Raw genomic sequence first — 6939 nt, 5'->3', positions numbered from 1 at the left:
CCACAAGAGTCAGAAGTGGGAGGGGATGATGGCTTGCCAACTCCAGAGGAATAGGAGAGAGGATAATGAAGTGATCAAAACCATTAACGTCCGAAACATTCTTCATATCTGGGGATGAATTCTTCCTTCCACCCCATGTTGAAGCAAGGACGAAATATTCCCTGGCATGTTTTGGGATTCACCTGCGAGAATTACTGACCCCTAACCCTTCTGTTACACTTGGCTTGATGAAGAAAACTGAGAAGTGACGATGGTGTGACCGGAAGTGCTATTTTTTACTGTTTGGAGGAAGCCGTAACTTCTGCTGCCACCCACCCTCTCCTCACTTTCACTCCACGCAGCTTCCTGTTCCTCTCTAGCAACCTCTTGCAATACCTTATTTCATTGTTTCTCACACAGATCAGAACCTCGATAGAGATGTAAATGGGCTGGAAATCAGTTAATTTTTATCTTCAGATTCTAGCTCTCCTCATCCCAGGAACTGCAGTATCTCTCCCAAACTCCATTTATCCAATTTGTATCTTGCCTTGTTGATTCAGCTTTTTAAATCCCTCCCTTAACTCTTGGATGTCTACAGTTACTTATTTATCATACGACTTTACTGTTTTCTGGCATACCATTTTGAAAAAAAAAGTTCATTTTTATTAGTGGCAAACTTCGATTTTAAAATTTTTTAAAAATCTTAAATCTGAATCATGCTTGTCTTGGAATGGTATCCAAAGAGTTACATGTCATATTATATTTCCAAATAAATAAAGGTGAACTCACTAGAAAGTATTCTTGTATACTTATATGCTTCTCCACTCCATGAAGAAAATGACAACTTACAAAATGTTTCAATACAGTAATAAGAATAATCCTCTGATTAAAAGTTCAGTATTGAATCACCTATTGACACTACCTCCAGAAAGCAATTCTGGGCTCAAAGTATGGACCCCAGCTTTTTTCTTTTGTGGTTATTGTCAGGAATCCACAGGCGTATACCAAGCACTTACCATGCCCCAAACACTATGCTACACCCAGAGGCCTTCGGTGTAGGGGCTTAAGGACTAAACGTAACATTTAAATGAGTAAGAGCCTAGTATAAAAATGTGATTATCAATGTTTTTTGAATGAATAAAAGACCAAAATGTGATTAGGGCAATGACAGGGGCCAGCACAAGGTCCTTACTTTTGCTAATAATTTTATAGTTCATTTCAACATTTTGACTTACATCTTGTCATTCAACCAAATGATTTTGAACGACCATTCAGTATAAGGCTCTGTTCCTGATATTGCTTGTATAAAGAATAAGACACAGTCCTGCATTTCAAGATCCTCTAACTAGAGGGGGAAACAAACACATAAACAGCTACCAGCACTATGATGTGACAGTAATAATCAGTAAAGAGGAGGCAATGTAGAAACTCTGGCTATCCCATTGACTGGTACATACTAAAAACCTACAATAGGTCTTATCTCTAGAGGTGTTCAATAAATATTTGTTTAATGTTGAATAAATGATTGAATGAATAAATAAAAGGAAGAATGAAGTATAGTGTGAAAGGAGCAGTGATGAGAGATAAGGCTGGATAAGAGGCCAGAGAAGGAAAAACCCTGCATTCCATGTTATGGAGTTTGAGCTTAATTATGAGAAAAACAGAAAACCAAACAAGAATTTTAAGCAAGAAATTGTAGTAATGTTTCAAACCAGAATATAGAAAATGGGTTATATTAGTGCAATCTATAAGTAGAGGGGTTGATTTAGAGGATATTGTGGTAATTAATGAATAGATACAAAAAAATTAAAAGCTTATGCTATTAAGATGTAATTGTATGTGAGAAATGAGCTTGAAAAAAACAACCAATAGATTATCAGAAATCAAGCGTCATCGAAACATGGTCATCTTTTTTACTCCCTCTGCATTCAAAATTTTTATTAATTCATGCCATACAAATATTTACTTAGTAGTTAATATGCACAAGGCCTTGAGGATAGAACCATAACCAAAATGGAGAAAAATTTCTGCCCTCACAGGACTTATATTTTGTGTCAGTTAATCATTTTTAAGAAAATACATGCTAAGAGGTGACAAGCTATGCTTCATGCTATGAAGAAATGAAGCAGGGAAGTGTAATAGTAATGTATATGGAGAGGGGAGAGGTTGCCAGTATAGAAAGGCTCACTGAAAGGGCAAGTATGAACAACATTTACAGAGTTCATCCACTTCTTTCAGTTACCAGGATCAAATCACTTAGTTCAGACCCTCCATATTTCTCCCCAAATCCCAACTCCTTACCATTCATGGTATAGCTCACCTTGGTAAGCTAGCTTTCTCTCTCTCTTATTGACTTAGCCTCTCCCACCATAAGTCCAAGTTTCATGCAACTGCTCATAATTGTAAAGTGCACCAAGATCTCAAATCTCTGTGCTTTCATAGCCTGATAACTCATATTCACCTTTCAAAGGAAAGCTCATATTTTATCTCTATCATGAAAACTTGCTGATTCTTCCTTCTACTCATTAACCAAAACCAGACAACTGTTCTTCTCTTCTTCTGCCACATATCTTCTTTTTATCACTTTCTTTCATTTACTCAACAAACACGTGTTAGTCAACTACTATGTGGTTGTCAGTGTTCAAGGCAGTAGAGATACATACATAAAGGTGAAAAAAATCTTTGCACTCTTAAAGCTTACATTTTAGTGAGGAAGACAAGTAGTAAACAATGTAACATAATAAATGTGGAACTTATAAAGCAATAGTTCTCAACTCTGGGTCCCCATTAGAATTACTAAGAGAGCTTTTGTCTTTCTTCTTTTTAAAATATAATACCTGGTCCTCATCCCAGCCAAATTTAATCTAAAGCTCTAGGCATGAGGTCAGGCATTTATATACATATATTTTAAATTTTTCTTAAAGTGTCTCTGATGCACAGAGGAGATTGAAAACTACTAAACTATAAACTACACCTCAGAAGAAAAGGAAAGGACCCCAGAAAGAGTTTGACAGGCTAGAAGGAATACAGAACAAATAAAATGATAAGGATATACATCAATCTGAGAAATAAATATGGTATATATAAAAACATAATAATCAAGACAGAGCTGTGGGGTTGAAGAAATGGTGATTCAAAGATTCTGAAAAAAAAATGTGACTCAGAAAGAGATGGAGATCAGAATTAAATTGTTTGGGAAAGAGGTTAATATATTTTTAAAGTTTAGACATTAAGTTTAATTGTAATATGTGTGGTGAACACACAATATAATATACAGATGATGTTTTAATAGAATTGTATATCTGAAACTTATAATTTTATTAACCAATGTCACCTTAATAAATGCAATAAAATTTTTAAAAATATAATAAAATAACAAAAATGAAATAAATATTCAAAAGTTACCACTGAAGTAGCAGAAGCACACTGAGAATAAAAAAATAAGAAAAAAATGTGTAAATTTAAACCTGTAAGAGAGAAAAAATGGAATAGGATAAAAATTTTAATTAATTAAAAAAGGAAATATGTATTTATATAAACAGAAAGACATAGGGTAGTTGATGAGAGAAGGCAGGGGGATACCTCAAAGCCAGAGGAAATTGATAAATAATTATCTTGCTCTTGAGTTGATAGTTTAGAAGTGCTCATTGTACCATTGTTGTTTATAATTTACAATTATATCATATGCTTCATTTTGTATATGTCATATATTGTAAAAAGATATATAGAATTATTTAAAAACAATTACAAAAAAGGAGACAAAATGATATGCATTAAAAACTTTTCATCTTATATCTAGCCTCTAGCCATGTAGTGAGTTTCTTACTTATCTTTTCAAAGATATTTTATACATATGCAAGCAAACACACACACACACACACACACACACACACACACACACACACACACACTACATTTTTACCAAACAACAGCATATGACACAAACTATTTTTGCACCATGATTTTTTTCACTTAACTATAAATGTAAGCATTCATTTCACCTTGGTACATAAAGAGGTGTCATTTTCATTTTTCTTTTTTTTATTGATTTTTTTTTTAAAGAGAGGAACAGCGAGAGAGACAAAGAAACATCGATTTGTTGTTCCATTTACTGACGCATTTATTGATTCTTGTATGCCCTGACAGGGGATGGAACAGGCAACTTTGGCAAATGAGGGCAATGCTTTAACCAACTGAACTACCCAGCCAAGGCCAAGAGATGTAATTTTAAAATTTGTATACAGAAAATTACTTTTTTGGTGTATACAGTACTATAAGTACTAATACATGCACAGATTTGTGTAATTACACCACCATCAGGATACAGAACAATCGCATAATCCTCAAAAGTCCCTATGATACCCTATTTTAGTCACACAATCTTCATTCCTAAACCCTAGCAAAGACTTAATCTGTCCTCTTTCAATCTAGTTTCTTCTTTCCTAAAATATCATGTAAATTGTTGCATAGAATATGTAACCTTTTGAAAGAGACTTGTTTTATTTAGGGTAACACCTTTGAGATTCATCCAAGTTGTTGCATGTATCAATCAATTACTCATTAGTTTTTATTTTTGATTAGTAGTATTTCATTGCATGGATGTAAACTACAAATCTACAAGCATTAGATGTCTCTCCATTTCTTTATATTTTCTTAGATTTCTTTAATCAGTGTTTTATAGTTTTCTACATGCAGATTCTGTTTATTTTTTGTTAAATTCACACTTTATTGTTTTCCCATTTTGAACTCATAAATTATTTATGAATTTTGAATATCATAAATTATACTGTTTTCTTCAATTTTGGTTAATTATTGAAGTTACCATAAATGGTTTTTAAAAATTTCATTACTACTTTATAAATATGTGATTGATTTTGTTGACTTATATCACGAGTATTTATTAAACTCATTTGATACTTGTAGGAGTTTCTATTTTGTATTCCTTGGGATTTTTCTCTACACAATTATGTTCTCTGAAAATAGAGATAGTTTGCTTTCTCCTTTCCACTTGGTCCGAATTTTATTTCTTTTTAAAGTCTAATTGCACTATTTAGTACGTACACTGCAATGCTCAATAGGAGTGCTGAGAAGAACCTCTGGCTTTTTCCAGAAATTAGGTGAAAAGCATTCAGTTTTTCAACATAAATTATAAAAGCTGGAGTGACTATACTTATATTAGGAAAATAGACATTAAAACAAAAAAGTATGTTACAAATAAAAAATATTTTATAATGATAAAAGACTATACCCATCCATAAGATATTAAAATTGTAAACATATATGCACCTAAAAACAGAACCCCAAATGAAAGAAGCAGAAAGTCAGATAACAGAAGACAGTTCCTGATAATTCTACAATAGTCAAAAACTTTAATACTTCACTTTCAGGAATGCATAGAACAATAAAACAGAAGATCAAGAAGGAAATAGAAGACTTTCACAACACTATAAAGAAATCAGACATAATAGACATCTATGGAACATTCGACCCCAAAAAGGTAGAATACACAGCGGTGGGCAAATTAAGGTTTACAGTTGTTCATATAGAATAATATATAATGCAAGAATAAATAATAATACAAGGATAAACTCTATGTTTTGCATACTCACAACTGTAAACCTACTTTAGCCACCCCTGTATATTCTTCTTATGTACACATGAAACATTCTCCAGGGATAAATAGTATATTAGGCCATAAAACAAGCCTCAATAAATTGAAAATCAAAACAAAAACTTAGTTCTCTGAAAAGACCAAAAAAAAATCATGAATCTTTAGTTAAACTGACCAAGAAAAGAAAGAGAGAAGACTCAAATTGCTAAAATGAGGAATGATACCAAGGAAGAGCGGGTTGGCGAGGTAAGAGAGGGTATAGGGGGGATAAATGGTGATGGAAGGAAACTTGATTTGGAATAATGAACACATAATACAATATACAGATGATGTATTACAGTATTGTATGCCTGAAACCTATATAATTTTATTAACCAATGTCACCCAATAAATTGAATTTAAAAATATTAAATGAAGAATTAAAGTGTTACTGCTGACATTAAAGACACAGAAATAAAAGAGAACGTGAGAAACAAGTGTTTGCAAATAAATTAGATAACCAAGGTAAAACAGACAAATTCCTAGAAAGAAACAATCTACTGAAACTAGCTCAAGAAGAAGTGGAAAATTAAAATAAACCCGTAACAACTATAGAGACTGAATTTGTAATTTAAAATATTTCCAACAAGAAAAAATCCAGGCTCAGATTGATTTATAAATACTACCAAATTTTTAAATAATTAATTAGAATCAATACCAATTCTTTACAAATTGTAACAGAAAATAGAAGGGAAATTATTTCTCAAATTCTATAAGTCCAGTATTTTCCTACTAACAAGAGCAGACAAAGGTATCACAAGAAAACTGCTGACCTTTATGCAAAAATCCTCAATAAAATACTACCAAACCAAATCCACCAACATATATAAAGTATTATCCTTTATAACCAATTGGAATATATTCTAGGAATGCAAAGTTGGTCTAACATCTGAAAATCATTAAAGACACCACATCATTAGAATAAAAGACAAATATCACATAATCATCTGAACACAGAAAAGTATTTGACACAATCCAACATTCCTTCATGATAAAATAAAAAATTAAACTAGGAATAGAATGAAACTTTCGCAGCTTGATAAAGGCCTTTATGAAAAAGTCATGACTGTTATTATAGTTAATATTAAGGACTGAATGCTGTTTTCCCCAAGATGAAAGACAAGAATATACACTCTCTCCACTGGTACTAGAGGTTGTAGCAAGCAAAATTATGCAAGAAGATTAAAAAAGAAAAAAACACTCACATTGGAAAGGAAGAGGTAAAACTATCTGTTTGCAGAAGACATGATCATGTTTATAGAAAATTCTAAGAATATATCAAATAAACAAACTATTAGAACTAATAAATA

Source organism: Pteronotus mesoamericanus, unplaced genomic scaffold (assembly GCF_021234165.1).
Source record: "Pteronotus mesoamericanus isolate MK-2021 breed Mesoamerican mustached bat unplaced genomic scaffold, CSHL_Meso_final contig_398, whole genome shotgun sequence".
NCBI lineage: Eukaryota > Metazoa > Chordata > Mammalia > Chiroptera > Mormoopidae > Pteronotus > Pteronotus mesoamericanus.
Note: the sequence above shows the minus strand (reverse complement) of the source record.